General features: G+C 43.6%; 1 long non-coding RNA gene across 1 annotated transcript; it reads right to left on the bottom strand.

Moving 5' to 3' along the window:
• Positions 1-14958: 14958 nt before the first annotated feature.
• Positions 14959-17949, bottom strand: LOC311050437. Its single transcript, XR_014601303.1, has 3 exons — positions 17844-17949; positions 15260-15428; positions 14959-15017 (listed from the first exon to the last, which is right to left on the bottom strand). It is a non-coding gene; the product is annotated as an uncharacterized lncRNA (long non-coding RNA).
• Between the last annotated feature and the right edge of the window lie 2434 nt (positions 17950-20383).

Below are 20383 nucleotides of genomic sequence, written 5' to 3'. Positions count from 1 at the left end.
GCATATTATATTATCTTAAACATTTTTATATTATTCCATTATATACTGCATACACGCTATTGCTGTACTATATTATACTATCATATGCTAGTATCTTACACTATTATATTTGCTATTATTGTTATTGTTACTGCTTGCACTGTATCTCTTTCTGTCTCTCCTCTGTCTCTCCCTTTCTCTCTCTCTTCTTTCCCCCAACACGGTCGAGGCAGAAGGCCCCCGCCCTAGAGCCTAGGGTCTGCCTGACGTTTCTTCCTGTTGAATTAAGAGGGAGTTTTTCGTTGCCACTGTCGCAAAATTGCTTGCTCAGGGTGGGATGTTGGGTCTCTTCTCTACATGTAAAGTGTCTTGAGACAACTTGTTGTGATTTGACACTTTAATAAAATTGAATTGAATTGAATTAATGTAACGCAGTAACGCACCTTTTTAAATCACAGTAACTATAACGCCGTTACTGAATTTGAAAAGATAACGCGTTACGTTATTAGTTACCGCAAAAAGTAGTTGCGTTACGTAACGCGTCCCAACACTGGTCACGTGAAGCTTGACCAATCAGCCGTGCTCAAACATACGGACGGACATACGGACGGACGGACATACGGACATACGGACACACGGACAAAGTCAAATGTAGGAGTGGTTGGCACCACTCAAAAATTAAGCTGTGAATGCAAGCAGCAGGTGGAATGCGCTACAGCACGCTGTTTCCATGGCAGCTGTTCTTGGGACTTAATTGCAATGCTCGTCTCGTACAATTTGCCTCCTGTGAATCGCTTTATTTTTATTTTTGTTTAATTCCTTTTATTTTGTTTTTTTTTGGTAAAAAAATGTGGTCAAAAACTGCAACATAGTCATTCTTATGGTTCTGAACAAATAACACAACCGGCCAAAGAATGCAAATATGCATCATACTTACTGAAATATGATATAGCCCTGAATGCAATTTATAGGACTTTTTACAAAAGCTTAACCTCTACCTAAAGATACCAAACAGAACAGCACCAGTCTAGAGCCATGCTTAATTTATACTTTGTCCTATGGTTGAGCCGCACGCTGGAAATAGAAGATCTACAATCTCTGGGCTTTTTAGCAAAGACACCTTCTGCATCCTCCTCCTCATCTGCTGTAAAGTCACAAGACACAACCAAAACTACCACTCCACTAACAGCCCCAGACTAACGCGATGTAAAGCCACTGTACTTGATGTGTTAAGTTTCTAAATGTTATTCTACTGGCCTATGTAATACACAGATGGCGATAGTATCTGATGATATTTCTTCTGCTGCACCTCCCACGTCAACAATTGAAATTGGGCTGAAAAAGCTAAGAATTGTTCAAGTGAAAAACAGTGTAAGTGAAAAATAATTAAAATATATTCAATTTGTGTAATTGTAATATCTTGAATAGTGTTATTCGTCCATCATGAGTCAGGGGAATTGTTGTAAACTGGGTGTATATAATGTTTTTGATTTGGCCTACTACTATATGTTGTTGTTCCATTAGGATGATGCTAGGGGCCTTTCAGAAACACCTACTGCATGCTGTAAGGCAGGGGTGGCAAACTCATTTTGGGGTGAGGGCCGGATTGGTCAAATGGTGACTTGATCGGGGCCGGAACCATATAGGAAACACTTGGCCGAATGGCTGAAAATGATTATTTAAGAAATATATATATACATTTTCTTAAATATTATTTTGTACCATTGCTGTCATGGCTATGCCTCTGTTGTAGAGCTACATGATTATGGCAACACTTATCATAACTATAATCCATAGATCAGTTATTTAAAGCATATTTTTAGAATGATTTATTTACTATTGTGTAGTAATATAATACAATATGTCTCAAAACCTTAGCATGCCATACAGTTGCAAATTGAATAAATATGATTTCAAGAAATTAAAACTAACATTGAATAGCCTAACAAAAGGCAATATAATGTCTGCAGTTCAGGCCTGGAATTTCGTCATTTTAGGGGCAAGGCCACTTGGCCTTTGGTGTTGTAATTTTGGCTATTTGCACGATTTTAAATTGTTTTAAATAATAATAAAAAAAGGAACATACAAGATTTCCAACGATAATATATAGCCAATATATGGTTCTGTATCAGTATATGAGTCAGTTTTTGCAGATTTCATTCTAATTGGCTACTATGCCTGCATATGAATTTCATGGGCCTGTTGGTCACCCTGGCTTGGCGGAGATATGCCCTGTTGCGCACTCTCCGCACAGCAACAGCAGGTGAAAGCAATTGACTTAAACAAGGGCTATGTTGCGCACCAAAAAACTGACTAAAGCTGACACACACACACACACACACACACACACACACACACACACACACACACACACACACACACACACACACACACACACCCCACCGACACACACACCGTCAAGCGTTCACAGCTGGTGTTAATTATTTTGCCCTGCGCAGGCTCTTAACTGTCGCTGGTTACTGTCACACCCTCTGACAAATGGATTCTAGTTTTCAAGATTAGAACAGCAACACTGGTTACAAAGTGGGGGGAGGTGAGGGGCGGGTGTGGGGAGGAATGCAGCCACTCTCTACTCCTCCAAATGAGAGACGCAACTGGTATATACTTCTCCAAACAACGGTGTTTTACCGGATTTGTGATGCTGTTGAACAAGCGCTCTCTCCAGTAAAGGTAGAGTTGAATGGTGATGGTCCTCTGTATGTTAATGACCTTGGCTGTGTCTTCACAGCTTGGCCATTGTTCTCACATAACAAGTTTGTCCAGTATTCAACCCCCAGGTAGCCTCAGTAAGGAACTGGCGGGCGCTGGCGTTTTTTCTGCCTTTTTTTTTTCTCTCTCGTTTTTTTTTCCATTAGAGGTAGTATTAAAGGCCGTTTTTTCAAATCACCTCAAGGGCCAGATTTGACGACACCAGTTTGCCACCCCTGCTGTAAGGCAACATCAAACAACAGAAGCTACCACTCCACTCACATCCTCTCTGTCTCAGTCTGTCCAGGTTTGGATTTGTCTTAAATGTAACAACTGATGTAGGGTGCGTTCGGAAATTACGCACTGGAGCACACTCGCCTATTAGTTTGTATTGGGCAGTGCGCTCAGTGCTGTATTTTCGAACGCGCCCGTAATGTCACTGTATTATATTTAGGTTAAGTATGTGTTACGTTTGTAAGTGTTAATTGACTTTACTGTTTAATACACAGATGTCTCAAGACATTTCTCCTGTGGCACCTTCCTCCTCACCTACTGTCATGCGACGATATCGCAGAATTCGAAAGATTGTTCATAAGATGGGGCCTCTTCAGAAGATAGCACACCATGTGTCACTAGGACATTACAAAAGCCTGCCAAATGACATCATGGCAGTACCTGCACTTCGTGACATGGTCATCACAGAGGTGATGAATCACTTAAGAAAAGAATGTGTGACGGTCCTTCATTTGGCTCCATCTTACGAGAAACTTCTCTCCAGTCCCTGAAGAACTTGCGTTCGGAGCACTTAGTTGAGCAATGGAGGACTAGCGCACCTACCTTACTAAACTTCCTGGAATACGCTACTTCCATATCTTTGAAAGAGCCCACAACGAATGACTCCACTGAGGGTAAAACCCAAAAACGAGTTGCAACAATGGCTGGTGCAATGATGCTTCATGCTCGTTCACGACGTATGTGTGCACCCATGTTCCGCAACTCACTAATTTTGCGACATGCAGGAGCCACCAAACGTAGCTTTCAGCGGTTTCGGACACAAGGGGTGTGTGTCTCATACCAACACACTAGCAACGCAAGGTCGCATCTCAAAACAAAACATCCTGAAAGGTTTGCTGAGATGAACCGTGCCAACAGTGCTTCTGCTTCAGGGACACACACATCTGGCCAGAGGCAGCTAGAGGTGTCCGAGGCTTTTGCTAGGGTAGCGAAGTATCAGCGGGTCAGCCACAAGTGGCATGCACTCACAGACACAGTGACACGCTACCTGGTTGAAGAAATGGTACCATTTCGCACCGTGGAGAAACCGGCATTCAAAGCCATGTTGCAGGCGATGGACAAGCAATACACTCTACCTGACAGAAAATACTTTTCTTACAAGCAGTGGTGGCGATGTATAACGACCTCAAGAACGACATCACGCTGGAGATTGTTGAATTTTTGCTTTTATTTGATATACACTATATATAAGTGTTTGCTTCTGCTGCCTCCAGTGTTCTGTAAAAAGTTCAACTCATCCACCTACTGGGACACTCTGGACTTGGAATTATATTGCCAGATTTTTGCGGGGAAAACTGCCACGTCATGCAGCCTGTGCAACCACCCGGTCGCACCCGCTCCAAGCAGTCCCACTCCACGCCCTTCCGCTTCACACCAAACCAGCCCCGCCATCCCTTCACTTTTCAGTATCCCCAGTTACCCTCCAAAATCCAATGACAGCAACAACTACCCCGCGGCCACAAAGGCCAAGGACAGACGCGGCCGTCCTTTGGTCTTCCGGCTGTGTAACAACTTCAATGAGGGCGGCTGCGACCTGTCATCGTGCAAGATGCTTCATGTGTGCACCTTTTGCGGCGGCGCCCACTCCCGCCCCACCTGCCCCCAGAAACCTACCAAGCCAACCCGCAGTTGACTGTCCAACCATCTCAACACACCTGTCATAATTCCCGCATTAGCCAAGGAACTCTCCAATCATCCCAATCCCCAATTCATCCGTTTTTTCATCGATGGCCTCAACTTATTTTTTTTCTCCCGGACTCATCACCTCAGCCTCATCCAACCACACCTGCAAGAACCTCCTTTCAGCCACCACCGACCCAGAGACAGTCACAAATCTCCTTCTAAAAGAGGTAAAAAACGGTTTCATCGGCCCTTTCTCTTCACCTCCCTTCACCAACTACCGTATCAGCCCCATGGCACCTCCGTCCCCAGCATAAACAATCTCATCCCCAGTGATGATTACTCCCCTCCAGTACGCCACAGTCGACAACGCAATAACCCTCATCCGCCTCGCAGGCCGTGGGGCCCGGCTATCTAAAGCGGATATCACCTCGGCCTTCAAGGTTTTGCCTCTCCACCCCGACTCGTGGCACCTCTTCGGAGTTCACTGGGAGGAAGCTTACTATTATGCAGTGTGCCTCACTTTCGGATCCAAAAGCAGTCCAAAACTGTTTGATAATCTATCAGAACTCCTCTGCTGGATCTACACAAATAACTACAAACTCCCATACCTGGTCCACCTCCTCGACCCTCATCAGCACCACCAGCAAGAAGCCTCACAACACTTAAATCAGTTTTCCAGCAGCTTGGTATTCCAGCCGAGCCGCAGAGAAAACGGAAGGTCCCTCCACCACCCTTGAGTTCCTTGGTATCACCCTCAACTCCACTACTTTCCAAGCATCACTTCCCCCGGACAAACTCAACCGGATATCACTGCTCATCTCCAACTACCTCGATGTTCCCCAGTGCACAAAGCAGCAACTCCTCGGGCATTTCAACTATGCAATCCGAATCATTCCCCAAGGCCGCTCTTTCATTTCCCACCTCCTCCTCCTCCTCCTGGCATCTTCAGTCCCATCACTCCATCACCAAGTCACATTTACACCTGATTGCCTTTCTGAGCTGAGACTGTGGCACCAGCTCCTGTCTCATTGGAATGGCATTTCCTTCTTCTATCAGGATTACACATCTTCACCAGAGGACCTACAGCTTTTCACGGACGCGTCACCTTCCGTTGGGTACGGCAGCTGCTACGGTGGCCGGTGGTCTGCTGCCGAGTGGCCCGAGGAGTTGATTTCCCAATCAACAGACGACGTCCACTCCTCGGTGCTCTACGAGCTGTACCCCATCGTGGTGGCGGCGTCCCTCTGGGGCTCAGAATGGACAAGCCGTTCCGTCCTAATCCATTCAGACAACCTCACCACAGTGCACATAATCAACAAAGGCCGTTCTTCCTCAATCCCCATCATGGCCCTTCTCCGTAGACTAACTTGGATCACAGTCACCAAAAACTTCATTCTACATGCAGCTCACATCCCCGGCCTCCACAACACAATTGCTGACTCTCTTTCCCGTTTCCAATTCCAGAAATTCAGAGGATTGCCCCCCCTAGCAGACCAGACACCAACCCCGGTTCCACCCTATTCAGAGATGATCATCAAATAAATCACCCGCTCCACCACTTTGTCACCATATCCCGGCATACTATTCTGCAAGGCGTCGCCCCTTCCACCCTCTCCTCCTACTGGACAGCCTGGAAGAGCTATCAATCTTTCCACACCCTCTTCAACATCCATTTCCCATCCATGGACCTCATCACCCTCTCCTCCTTTTTCAGCTACGGTACCTCCACACAACGGCCATCAGGACATCAACCATCAGAGTACTTCTATCAACTTCTTCGCCAAACTGTTAACCGGCACTCCACATCCATCCATCCAACACCCCCAGATCACCCTGCTTCTCAAAGGCCTCCAGAGGAACGAACCAAAGATTCCCCCACAATGCCAACCCCTCATCGTGGAAATCCTACGACCTCAAGAACGACATCATGCTGGAGATTGTTGAATTTTTGCTTTTATTTGATATACACTATATATAAGTGTTTGCTTCTGCTGCCTCCAGTGTTCTGTTCAATAAATTGGCCAAATCGGCGGGCCGCTCCACCCACACCCAGCGGCAGAGTCGCCAAGCGGGGGGGGGGGGCGCTCCGTCGAGTGGCAAACGGGTAGTATTAATCCAATTATGAATTATCCTTCTCACGTTTCATATGTGCCTGCTCCCATCCCTACTGCTGTCCCTACTGCTCCCTACTGTGTCGTTCGTCCCTCCTCCCCCCCCACCCATCTCACGTGCCAAACGTATGGAGTCAGAACAGTCTCATAATGAGTAAATGCACAAGTCCTGGTTTGTATCCACACATTTGATTTTTGAATGAACAAGTTCTGGTTTGCATGTGTTTTTCTGGTTCAGCACTACAAATGCAATGCTTTGCGTTCAAGTCCACAGCTTTAAATCCACAGTCTGTGTATTAAAGTCACGTTTGTGTTTTGTGTTTGAAATCCACAGTTTAAAATTCACAGTTTGTATTTTGTGTTTGAAATCCACAGCTTTAAATCCACAGTTTGTGTATTAAAGTCACATTTATATTTTGTGTTTGAAATCCACAGTTTAAAATTCACAGTTTGTATTTTAAACACATTCCAGATGCTCTGCTTCACAAATATAATTCTCTATTTATCTCCTAAACACTCAATTTACAAATGCACATTGAATTAACTACAATACAAATCGGTTGGTGTGCTTACACACTGCTTCTCTGTGGTGGATCTCCTCTGTGTATTTACGAATCTTTTTGAGACTGACCTGGCGGTGGGCGTAGACGAACGTCGTCATTGGCTGATAATTCTGTCAATCAAAATCATGATTCTGATTGACAGGTTCATCAGCCAATCAGACGGGTTCACTTTCAGCCAATCATAAGTGCTCTTACGTTTTCTCCGACAATCAAATGACCACTATGACTATTGTCTGCACCTGCGCACTGTTCAAAACGATCACGGGACAATGGCCGACAGAGACAGAAGTTTGGAACGGCAGAGATACAACATGAACAACAATGCTGCTGGAAGTGGTGGTCAACAACGTGAATCTGTAAGTAACACATTTATCTTATTATCCCCTCATTGTAAATCCTCTTATTGAATTATAATAAGTTGAAGCATTCTGCTTAGCCACGTAACAGATGATGATGATGATGATGATTGCATGCCGACGTTGGGTTTAAGCCTCAAATTCATGGTATTTGTCTTCACATGAGGGAAATACTTGTTTTACAAACAAAGTGTAAGTTGATTAAGATAAGAGTTGGATCGAAATCTAAAAGACCCTCTGGTGGGTGTTATATTGAAACACGTGACCCATAGAAAGATGTAACTCTAAGGGGTGTTTCCTGGCTGTGAGTGATGCATATGGTAGCATATTTCTACAGGTTACAAGTGTCAGCGTGACACTGCACCTCATTATTGTCATTGTTGTTTTGTTTTAGGCTGAACACATTTACCGCCAATCCCGAGATATCTCGGGATATCAAATCCACCCGTTACCCGCATGTCCCGAGATATCTTGGGATCGGCTTTTTATGTGGTTTAATAACGATCGTGGTAAATTTCGGTACCATCGTTGATTTTTTTCTCTTCCCATGACGCTTTCGACCCATCCTATGAGATGTCCGACAGCCGTTTCCGGTTCGGTTTTTATCTTGAAAAAACATTTTTTTCCCTGGTTTTGGCTAATCATCATTGTTTTCACATGGTTTTAAAAAAGAATGGTACGCTCCGCTCGTATTTTCTTTTCTTTGATTGACGAACAATTATCCTCTTTGTGTTTACAAACGAGCTGATAGCCGGTCGGATGCTAAGCTAATCTAAGATTGCCGGTGGGAAGAGGCGGAAATCACGTCACAGCCAAACGGATACGACGTTTGCAGGCTGTTTGAGCCGATGAAATCACAGAAGAAGAAAGACAAACCTAAACAGTATGAGGGCTCGTACGTCCGTCGTCTTTGTTTATAAACCACGGATTTTAATGGATATACATTTTTTGTGACAGGGTCAAAACTAAACTGTACTGTAGGGTCTGCAAGGTTGCAAGGTAACAGGATAGGTGGGCATTAGGGACATCTGGGCACCTCGATGTAAAATTGGCTATTTTGTCCAAAATGTAAAAAAGTGTAATATTTGGAAAATGTTTTTAAAGTATACATGATTAGAACAGGGGTCTTCAACCTCTTCAAGGCCAAGGACCCCCTAGTTAAGAGAGAGATGAAGAAGGGACCCCCACTACTTACATATTGCATAAAATTGTGTTGCAGGTTAAACTTTTTCATAGATGTTGCACTATGATGTTGGATTCATGTTAATGTGTATTTTAAACTGTCAATACTTAATACACCTGACCTTTCACTCTGTACTTGGTCTGATCTTTTTTCACACCAAACCTCTTTGCGGAAAATAGCCGATCTACAAGCTCACTGTAGATTGGCTATATTTGGTTAAAGTTCTCCTCAGAATAGGGATGCTAGGGTTCAAGTGTTTAATGAAAAATAATAATAAATCCAATCACGAACATTTGACGGCCCCCCTGTAGTTAGGGGTCCCGGACCCCCTGTTGAAGACCCCTGGATTAGAACATGCTTAAACATTTGACATTAAGGTCTAATATTTCTACAATTACTACAAATTGCTGCAAAACCTGTACATCCAGTCGTTTTGGGGCATAAACAAGAAGTTGAAGGATAAAATTAAGTCTGATAATGATGTAGGCCTACCGTGCATGTTCACATCAAGTATACTTTACATTACTTAAGACTGTTAATGATGTACCGTGCACGTTCACATCAAGTATACTTTACATTACTTAAGACTGTTTTTCTAATATATTTATTTTTTAACATTTTGAACAAAATGGGCAATTTTACATCGAGGTGCCCAGATGTCCCTAGTGCCCAGCTATCCTGTATCCATTTAAAAGAGTACTGTTACCCTTTAGCCCAAAATATGTTTTTTTTTTTAAATCAAATCAAGCAGTCAGAAGAAGATAAAAGGTACCATACACTTTTACCATACATGGCTTTTATTTATGTATTTTATGGGTAGTAGCCTAATCAGCAGCTGAGCAAAATTGTGTAACATGTACTTTTTTTAATTAACAAGTGGGAGCTAATAGGCCGTGTGGTGACCCACCAAAAAGTGCCTAGAAAATGAATTTCGTTCCCACGACTTGGATCTACTTTTTCAATGCATTTTTGCATAGACAATACCCTTCTGGACTTTGGGTTAAAATACCTCCGCACAAAATCCTGCAGTATTTTTTTACCAGCCAGAAATGTATATAATAGTGAATAACCAAAAAACGAAAATCTTGTGCTGCTGTTTTTGCTTGTAAAATGTGGTATAATGTTTTTGGCAACACACTTTTTTTCTCAAATGTCATAAATACATGTACCTAACACCTGAAACAAGTATTGGTGCATTAGTATACTCATATTTGAATTTAGATCACTTAATGTAGCAAAGTTAAAGAAAACGCTTCTACTGAAGTGATTGGAACCCAGCACAAGGGAGCACACACATAGTACATTTAGCTAAAAGCTTGTGTTTTACACACAAGACATGTCCCAACCTACTGTGTAATGAAAGGTAGAAAAAGAAGCAGCACACCTTGGCCCAAAATGGCTGAAAATCAATCAAAATGCTACCATGACCCCTTAAATTGGAAGAATACCATAAATGGACAAGACTAAAATAAATGCACTAAAGGTCAGAATTATTACAACATATGGTATAAAACATTTATTAAAGTAGCACAGTGTGTGTTAGCATGTGTCATATATCAACTCCCCCCTCCCCCTCCAAAAACACAAAATATGAGAATACCAAAACAAATGCATACAAATGCATCACAATAAAACAATTTCACTTCAGTGCAAAAAAGTATTTTTTTTTGGCAGTGCAAGTAATTCTTTTGGCAGTGCAAGTAAATTTAAGGCTGTGCTGTGAAAAGAATAAAATACAGACATTTTAAAGTTGTTTTTCAACATGTATGCATTGCATTTAAATGGGTTAAAATGGCAGTGTAGCAAGTCTTGAACATGTTGTTGATAATGAAATAAAAAAAATAAGGAGCACATTGTGCATATCTTAATCATCCCTATCACTGTCATCAGAGTCATCATCTGATAGAGCTCTTTCTTCTGTTTCCTTTGAAACATTCTCACAGTTCTGGCACCGACACAAATCAGTACAAGATAGTCTTGCAGACTTACAGGAACATCTTTCAGTGTCACATTTGGTTGTCTTGCAACTACAGTGGACTACCTGCAACACGCTATCAGGGGCAGGATTTCTAGTCATCCATGTGACTGTTAACTCCCCATCGTCAATGTGCCATCCATTGCCAATGGGTGAAGGGGCACACATTATACCAGTCAGAGAATGTCTCATTACTGCTGCTTGGTAGTTTGCTCTTCTGCAGTGTTGATACAGGGCGTCACTTGTTGGGGGAATGGACAGTTCCGGCAAAGCTGACGATGCCATGCAGAATGATTTGTATCTTGCATCGTTTACGTTTGTGGCCGATGACTGGCCATACAGGTGGCACACATATTTGCTAAGTGTGTTAAAGGTAGACTGGTCAAGGTTGAAACTGCTGCCCAGATGTGTGAACCCAGTCAGGTATTCTTCTTTCAGACAAGCAAGAGAAAATGTCTTCCTTTTGCCCTTGCCATGAAAGGCGCTGGTCGAGTCACAACCTGAGAAGGTATGGATACCAATGAGTGCTGAACAAACACTGGTGCCAAGAGCTGCTGACACCTTAGCCACATCAATGATCCTCGTTCTGTTGCCTACACCTGTGAAAAAATATAAGCTACAAGGTAAATCTCTCTGCAGACTTACAGCAATCACTGCCACGTCCGTGTCAGGGCTTTTGATGACGACAGTTTGATGTCCTTGTGCAGCATGCTGTGCATGTAAAAACACCCGAGTGTCACATTCCTCATGATCACATGTCAGTTCTGGAACAGCACTGACAGTTTGTGAACCGTCTTTAACAGTAACACAGTGACACAGTTCTCCATGTGCTATGTACAAGCTTAAGTCCGTGCCCAAAATGGTGAGGTCAGCATCTCGCCAAGCAACATAGAGGAATTCTGCCAGTGCTGCTTTGTTAGTTCCATCTGATAGAAACTTTTTCCATTGTGTTGGTGCCTTCTGATCCCGTCCATAGATTTGCACCTGTTGCGTACCGCCCCCAGCTCTACGTGACCGCTCTAGGTTTTTTATACTCATTTTGGGATACTGGTCAATGACAAAGTCTAGCCGTGTACACTTGTGCTGCAGAGCTAGCTTGACCACATACTGTAGCAAGTTGTCAGCAAACTCTCCAAAGGTAGCTGGTTTTGAACGAATGGCTTGAATGACTGCCATGCCATCAAAGAGAATAGCTCCATGTGATGGAACTCCTTGAACTAAGCAGTCTCCACCTTTGTTCTCCAACAGAGTCATCAGGGCTGATTTATCTGTTTTAGCTAGTGCCCCATCAGTACTGGCTAAAGGATAGGAAACGGTTCCCAAGGAGTATGACAGAATTTCCCTCAGGTCTATCTTTCTACTTTGACCAATAATGAGTAGTCTGGAGAACAGTTTCTTGTCGGCTCGCAGAATCACATCTTTGCCTGCTGCAGATTTCTTCTTCGTCTTTGCCTGGTCGCTGAAGGTCTTCAGTTTTTGTGCCTTGATGGGGGCGAATATGTCGACGGATTTTGATAACAGTCTTTGGTCCATAAACTCTTTGACAGCTTTTTCCCCCTTTATGTGCTGCAATCAAATCCTTCTGGATTTCTTCAGCTGCTACTGTCCCTGAGCTAAGACAAACAATGCCATCTTGGTGTATGTCAAATGGGTTCAGCATGGAATCTAAGGTGGAACTTATTCTGGTCACAGCCTTTTCATCGGCCTGAATCCGTGTGCGGTCTAGATCTTTTCGTCTCCGTGTTTCAGGAGATTTGCCAGCCATTGACTCACATTGTCTAGCTATGGCAGCTCTTTCATGTTGTGACAATATCCAGCGAGACACTGCATCCCGATTCTGTGTTATCCCTGTCCAGCCACCCTTTGTCTTGGAATCTCTGTTGCACGTTTGCTCAATAGCCTGGTCACAAGCAATTGATGCAAATCCATGGGCACTTTGACGTTGGACAGTCCACTGGCCTTTTACACTGAGGTCTTTGTGACAAGAAGGATGTGTGATAGGCAAATTGACCATTTCCAGCCAGTATGGAGGTAAATACCTAGCATAGTTCACACGATCATAAGCAAAAAACCATGCCATCATCAAGCGCACTGTTGATAGGTGAAGCTGCCAGTCTGATTCACGTGTTGCTCTCAAAAACAGAAGGAGTATTTGCACCATGTCGATGTATGAACTCCAGAAGGCAAACGTTGGGTTTTCTGCACTTCTCTTTTCCACAAAGACTGCATACTTTGAATACATTTTGTCAAATTTCTCGTTTGCACTCAAAACTTCCATTGTTCTGTCAGGGAATGAATCTTTGATCTCTCTGATGACATCCATGCACTCATCTCTCTCCTCTGGTGTCAAAGAGTCTAGAAATGTGCTAAATCTGGCACGTTGCAGACTCTCATACATAAGTTTGTGTGCCCTCATGCTGCGGTTGTATTGATGACCACTGATGACACCATTGATGGATCCTGGGGCAACAACTTCTGACTCAATGAGAATGTCTTGCAGTCCTGCATCACCAAACCTTTTCCCTAAAATGCCTAGGAAAGACATGCATGTATGAAACTCACCTAGTCTTATCACTACACGCTTTGTCAGGTCAGTATCTTTCCAGCGGATTTGCTGAGCTTTGGCATATATAGCTTGGTCAAAAACTAACACTACATGGTCCAGCTCTAGCTGATTAGCAACTTCAACACTTCGCTTCAGAATAGTGTTAACTGTTGACATCTCCGTCGGTGAAGCCTCGATGACCGGAAGATAATACAGAGCTGACTTTTGCAGAGTCGCATCACTTTGAAGCATTGTATGGAAACCTGTCCAGCTTGGGATTGTGCATGCTTCAGCATCTGTGTACTTCACTAAAACATATGCTAGTTCAGTTTTGGCAGCAGACACAGTGTTCAACTTGTATGTTTCCGCCTGCAATGGAACACTTTCATGGTGAAACAAGTTCTGTGGCCCTTGTCTTTTAGACTGTTGGTAGTGTTCGATAGGGAAGCTAGGCGGTGCTTTGAATGTGTAAACTGCCTTCTTTAGTGGCTGTCTGTCTGTTCTTGACACAGTTTCTGTGACAGAACTTTGCAGCATAATGCCATTAGTATGGTGAGTAGTTCCACGACCTGACAGTGTCTCCTCCCCAAAATCAATATTGTCCCACACCAGTATTGTAGGTGCCTTCTTTGAGAAGCCCTTTGGGATTTTGTCTCTGTCCTCTACTAGTTGTAGTTCAGCTAGGCTAGTGTCTAAACTGACAACTGTGTTCCATGAAGCACAATGTCCTAATCTACTCAGTAGTGACAGAACATTGGATGAACCTGTTAAATGGCGAACAGTTAGACCAAGGCACAATGACTTTGGGGTCTGCTTCCGACCTTTAGAACCAAGATACACAATGTCTTGACAAATGGATAACACTTTTAGGTTCACATCATCAGGAATATCAACATAACAGGCTAGTGTTGGTTCCTCTGTTGCACCTATAATCCAGGCAATTAGATTGTATAGTTCAACTGGCACAACAGATTTTGCTTCAGACACATTGAAATCCTCTGCTGTGGGAGGCCACGGGCATGTCATACCAGGAGAGTCACATAGAAGCCTCTTCAAAAGCAATCCTGCACTATACAGTGTCCTTGTGTTCTCCTCAGTGTTATGTCCAGATGTTGTACTAGCCATGTGTTCACTGTGACTTTCATCTTGGCATACCTCAGTGGACTGTGACTCGGTTGTTGTTTCTGTACCTGATGCCTGAGGTAGCCTGTCTATCAGTTTATCTGCTGCCAAAGTCTCAACATAAACCAGTTCTGTGACGTTGCGCTTGGCAGGTTTGTGAAAAACAAGCTGGGGGAAATCACAGGTCAACCTCCTCTTCAATTTGTCCTGCCTGCAACATAAAAACACAAGTATACAAATGAACCAATTTTGTTTAAACATACTCTCATAGCCTATTTTGTTAGAGGATAAATAAATAAAACAAAAAAAAACATAAAAAAATGAAACTTTTCAGCGTTAAGATTTTGGTTTTGTTACCAAGAATGTCAAACATACACATAGTATTTGAGTGACTGTACCTGTACTCTGAAGCATCAAGACCCTCATGCTCCTTCACAGTGTTGACAAACATCTTTCGCAGCTGGTTCATCTTCAGCACGTCCTGGTTAACTATCAGCTTCTGTCGGATGACCCTCTCACAGAAGATCTTGTAGCTGTCAGTAAAGGGTGGTTGATTTCTGAAAACAAACACACACACACACACACACACACACACACACACACACACACACACACACACACACACACACACACACACACACACACACACACACAAATACTTAACATGTGCAAAGAGTTGTGCTGTCAAGATTGTATCTACAGACAGACAAAAAGAAGACTATATGTTGTTGTTCAATGCCTTACTAGAATACTAAAATGTGCAATGTGAGCAAATTGATAATGCAATGTAATAACTCACACTTCGTCTGTGGTTGCAGTACTTGTTGCTGTAGACCTCGTCAAGAACCTGCAGTAGTCTCTGTAACAGATCCTGTGGTAACGCACCTCAAGGGCCACACAGTCTTTGTCCTTAATATGCCGAAGGATGGTAAAGTCTTCCTTCATCTCAGCAGCCTTCATCAACCGGCCTTTAAACAAAAAAAGTACACGTTAATGATCTCTGTGTGTGTGTGTGTGTGTGTGTGTGTTGGGGGGGGGGGGGGGGCTGTAAATAACACAGTGATGGAATAAATGTAAATGTGTCTTTTACAGATTTGTATTGCCATCATTACAAAAGACTATGTGTGGTGTTAATGTATGTATGTATTATATTTTTTTTCCATGGGAAGGTAAATACATGTTAGTGCTACTGCTAAAATCTCTCCCCTAAAGAGCCATAAAACAAAAGGGCCACTGACTGCTAGCAGCTGTGACCTGCCGACCTGAACCCCTTGCATTCCAGCCTTATCAGCAGCTATTGTTTTAGTAGGTCCTGCTCTTATCTCTCACAAGCTATAACAACACAGAGTCACAGACTAAGCAATGCTAAGCAGTATAATATAACAGTGATTTTCATCCCCTTACAAATGTGCTAGTTTGATTAAAAATCAAAAACATACATTAACCACGTAAGCACTATTTAAACTTTGGCCTTTTGAAAATATCTGATCTACAAGCTCACAACGTTGTGAGCTTGTAGATCTGCTATTTTCAAAATATTTGTATACATTATCTACCTTTTAAACCTGTGAAATGGGACATTCTGCTTATTGAGTACTTTCTACTTTTGGTACGTTAAGTACATTTTCATAGCAATACTCATATCCATGCATTGCAGTATTGATACTTTTACTTACAGTAACAAATGTGAGTACTTTTTCCACCACTGCTTTTGTCTCTCTATCTGCACATATCCTTCCCAAAAAATACCACTGCATGTTACATAGTCAACAGTTCCTGCCCAGTCAGGAATTCACACATAAATGTCAACATCTTTGATCTGAACAAAAGAACCAACACATTGTGTCTTTAACAAAAGGTGTGAATTACTCCCCCCAGCCTTGGACTCAAACACAGCCCATCAAATAAAAGAAGACCTCAGATATTATAATGATAGGCCTACATATAGTCCTAAAATATATAATGTACCCATATAATCATAAAATGACAAATCAATATTTGACAGTCCAAAATTGACATGCATGTCTTGTTTAAAATCTCTTACATGCCCATATTGCGAATTATTTCAGTCTCTCATGTCTGTGTGTGTGCCCCCACCCCCTCGCGCATGTGTTTGGGGGGGGGGGGGGGGGGGGGGCAACGGGACCCCCGTGATTACATCACGGGGGTTCAAGTGAATCCATCCTCTTTGGGTCCAACCCTAACCTTAGAAAGGCTGAGAGTTTCACGATCAAAGTGGGTGAAAATGTTATCACAAGAAAGGAGGAAATTACCTACCTGGGTTCCATCTTGGAGGCAAACCTCTCAGGTGACAAAAACGCTGAAAAGACGATCAAAAAGGTCCACAAAATAACACGGAGGATGTGGAGGCTTGTTCGTAAAGTCAGTAAGAATACTCTGAAGATTCTTGTAGGGGCCCTCATACAAGGTCATTATGATTATGCATGCACTTCATGGTATCACAACACCTCCAAGGCCCTAAAAACAAGGCTCCAAACATCCCAAAACAAACTTGTAAGGCTACTTCTTGGCCTCAATTACAAAGCCCATCTAACCCATGCCCATTTTGCTAGGCTTGGATGGCTTAGGGTTGAGGACAGAGTACAGCAACTTGCTATGGGCCTGGTCTTCAAGATACACCACAACATTGGGATCCCCCTGTATTTGTCAAAATACTTCCAAAATGTTAATCAAGTCCATGATCATAACACCAGAGGCAGCTCCACAAACCATGTTCAACCCAGATTTGGCACAACAAAGGGAATGAACTCTTTCTCATGCTATTCATCTAAAATGTGGAATGCCCTACCAAAAGGAGTAAAGGAGTGTAAAACCCTACTCACTTTCAAAAATGCCCTAAAGATACACCTTCAGGAGGCTGCAATTCAAAAATGGCCCCTGTCCAAGTCCTAACCTACCCCATGTCCTAACCTAACCTACCCCATGTCCTAACCTAACCTACCCCCCCCCCCCCCTCTCTTTCTTTTTGTACATATTTTTCACCCTTCATACTTAATACCAGTAACCTGTAAACTGATTGTATGACATTCTGTATAGTAGTGTGTATATCTGTCTGTCTCTTATATGTCAACATGATTTGTGTGCATGGGGATCTCATCTTAAACAAGCTACGTGCTTAACTGAGCTATCCAGTTTAGTAGACCTTGTATTGCGAATTTGTACTTCCATGTACTGTTATGTACTGCCATGTACTGTTCTCATGTCTTACTAAATAAAGTACATCAATCAATCAATCAAGGACCACCAAGGGGTCCGGAGAGTCCAGCGAAATCATTGTTATCCACGTTATAAACATTAAACAACAGTTCTGCGTGTGTGTGTGTGTGTGTGTGTGTGTGTGTGTGTGTCTGTGTGTCTCTTACCTGCAGACAACGTTTCTGCTTTTGAGAGTTGATCCTTCGTGCGTTTGCCTGCCACAGTGATGTACTTGTCCACTTTTTTACAAATGATGCATAACGCTGGAAGAACAGTGCCAGCAGAAGCCACAGGCAAACCTGTCCTGGACCTAAGTTTCTTTCGGGGGGTTTCAGATGTGGCTCCGTCGGCACTGGTGCTGGCCGAAGGGACTGACTGACCCGCGTCTGCATCGGGAACTTCCAACGTCTGTGTGGCGCTTTTTTCGGCCGCTACAAAACGCTTTTTGTCATTAAAACGATTGTAGCACGCTATGTGAAACCCAGCGTCCTCGGGATGCTGGTCGAAAGGCACATCCACACAATGTTTATAACTTTCTGCAACTTCTTTACTCTCACCCTGCAGAGGAAGCCAACGCTTGATGCTGTTTCTGTAGGTATCCCACCGTATCATTGTAAAATCCCGGACGACATCTTCCCTCTGGACAGACCTAGAATGCATATAGCATCGTTTAGAGTCCTTTACGTGATTTTGAATGATATTTTCTTTGTTTTGGTTTGTTTTCCTCGGAGTCCTCGCTGCTCGTGCTCGATGTAACCGTTGCCATGGTAGTTGTTGTGGGAAATGCTGAGGCGGAAGAGGCGCCTCCATTGGTTGTAACGGGAATCACGTGTCAAAAACCGCACCACCTCTTTGAAAGTATTACTGCGCTGCTAAGAAAATAGTACCGACTTTTAAACTCTAATTATATAAATACTGCGCCGAGTCAGATGTCGTTACTTTTTTTTCTTACTTACTACCAATAAATCTTTTTTAAGAAGCAGAGATTATTCAGATCCACTTGATGGGAACGAAACTGAACGATAATGGGGTAGACAATACGGCCTATAATTATAATGCTGCATTTGATAGAACAACATTTGAGGATCTATATTGCTATATTGTTATTTATATCATGTGCCTCATACTCTACTGTCAGTGCCTTATATAAATCTTATTTTCTCCCCCTATTTACAGGGACTATCTCATCTAGCCATGGGTTCAGCAAGGGCTTTGTATGAGCTCTTAGGCAATGAGTTATCATTGGCCCCAACCGGCTCACACCAAGCAACGACTACAGTTTCAGACTGAAGCGCCGCGCAGCTTCAGTCTGATAATCAGGCTAATACATCATCACACTCCGACCGACGTCTCGTCCGTCAGCTGTTGATGTCCCCCTGGTCCCGGCTCCCAGCACGTCAGTTCCACCAAGTTTTCCAGTCCTTTCTCTATTGGTCTCGGACCCCATCACTCACCTCCTGTTTTCAGTGCAATTAATGTTCCTAATACTCTCAATGACATGCTTTTTAATTTAACCCTATCTACCCCTCCTTCCCACATCCCTGTCTTAAGCAGCCACAGATATTACAAGCCCCTATTTATGAGAGCCATGCTCCCTAGACGCGGGGTTGGCCTTCCTCACCTCCGCCTGCTGGCTGCTGAGACGCGCTACTCCCTCGCCCGGCACAACCACTGGCTTTACTGGCTGGCCTGTGGGGCGTCCTACAGGGTGACAGGAGACGCTTTTTGGAATGTCACTCTCCACCGTCTGCAGGACGGTCCACAATGTGTTGGAAGAAATGATGACGGAGGTCCTCCACAACGTCATTCATTTCCCCAGACCCGAGGAGATGGAGCAGGTGGGGGCCGGGTTTGCTTGGCTAGCTGGACATCCTGTATTCCGCCATGCTGCCGGTGCCATGATTACCACAAAAAAAGTGTTACATTAACAGGAAACTTTTCCCCTCACTGGTGCTGCAGGGTATCTGTGATGCGAATGGCAGGTTCCTAGATGCTTACTGTGCTGCCCCATATTATAGGCTGGTCTAGACTAGGTGGTTGTGGGGGTGCATGCCTTGCCAGTTAACTCTTGCCCTATAGGTGAGCAGGGTGTGGCCTCCTGGGCTGATGGCTCATTGGGGAGCACCTGGGCCCGGTGCTCCCAGGAGGCTATACAAGCCCTGCCCTTGCCAGTCCCTACAAGAGAGAACAGACCTGTCTCCACCAGCTCAATCCCCCATTCGCCATGCCTTTCTGATTAATATGTTTGATACTTTCCATCCACACACCTCGCACCACACTATGCACCACTAGTGTCGGGTGAGTGTAGTAAATGGTAAAATGGTAATGGTGCATTTATATAGCACTTTTATCCAAAGCGCTTTACATAGATTGTGCATTACATTCACCCATTCACACACACATTCATACACCGATGGCGGAGGAAACCATGCAAGGCACCAACCTGCTCATGGGGAGCTATTAGGAGTTCAGTGTCTTGCTCAAGGATACTTCACCTTCCTTTAGTTATTGTCATTAGGCCCTATTCTTAATAAATACACCTTGTGTTATCTTTTACCCTGGTCTCCTCCCCAATATTTGTCATGGCCCCGAGCCAGCTGTGACATTGGCCAACCAGGTACTGCACATGATGCCCTTGTCACGCGGAGATCGCCCATGTACAAGCAGGCCCTGTATCCACCAGCAGGGTACTTCCTGTTGGGTGATG

Source organism: Gymnoscopelus microlampas (assembly GCF_963454915.1).
Source record: "Gymnoscopelus microlampas genome assembly, chromosome: 8".
In the NCBI taxonomy this organism is placed as follows: domain Eukaryota; kingdom Metazoa; phylum Chordata; class Actinopteri; order Myctophiformes; family Myctophidae; genus Gymnoscopelus; species Gymnoscopelus microlampas.
The sequence above is the reverse complement of the archived record's forward strand: the minus strand, read 5'-3'. Positions and strand labels throughout refer to the sequence as shown.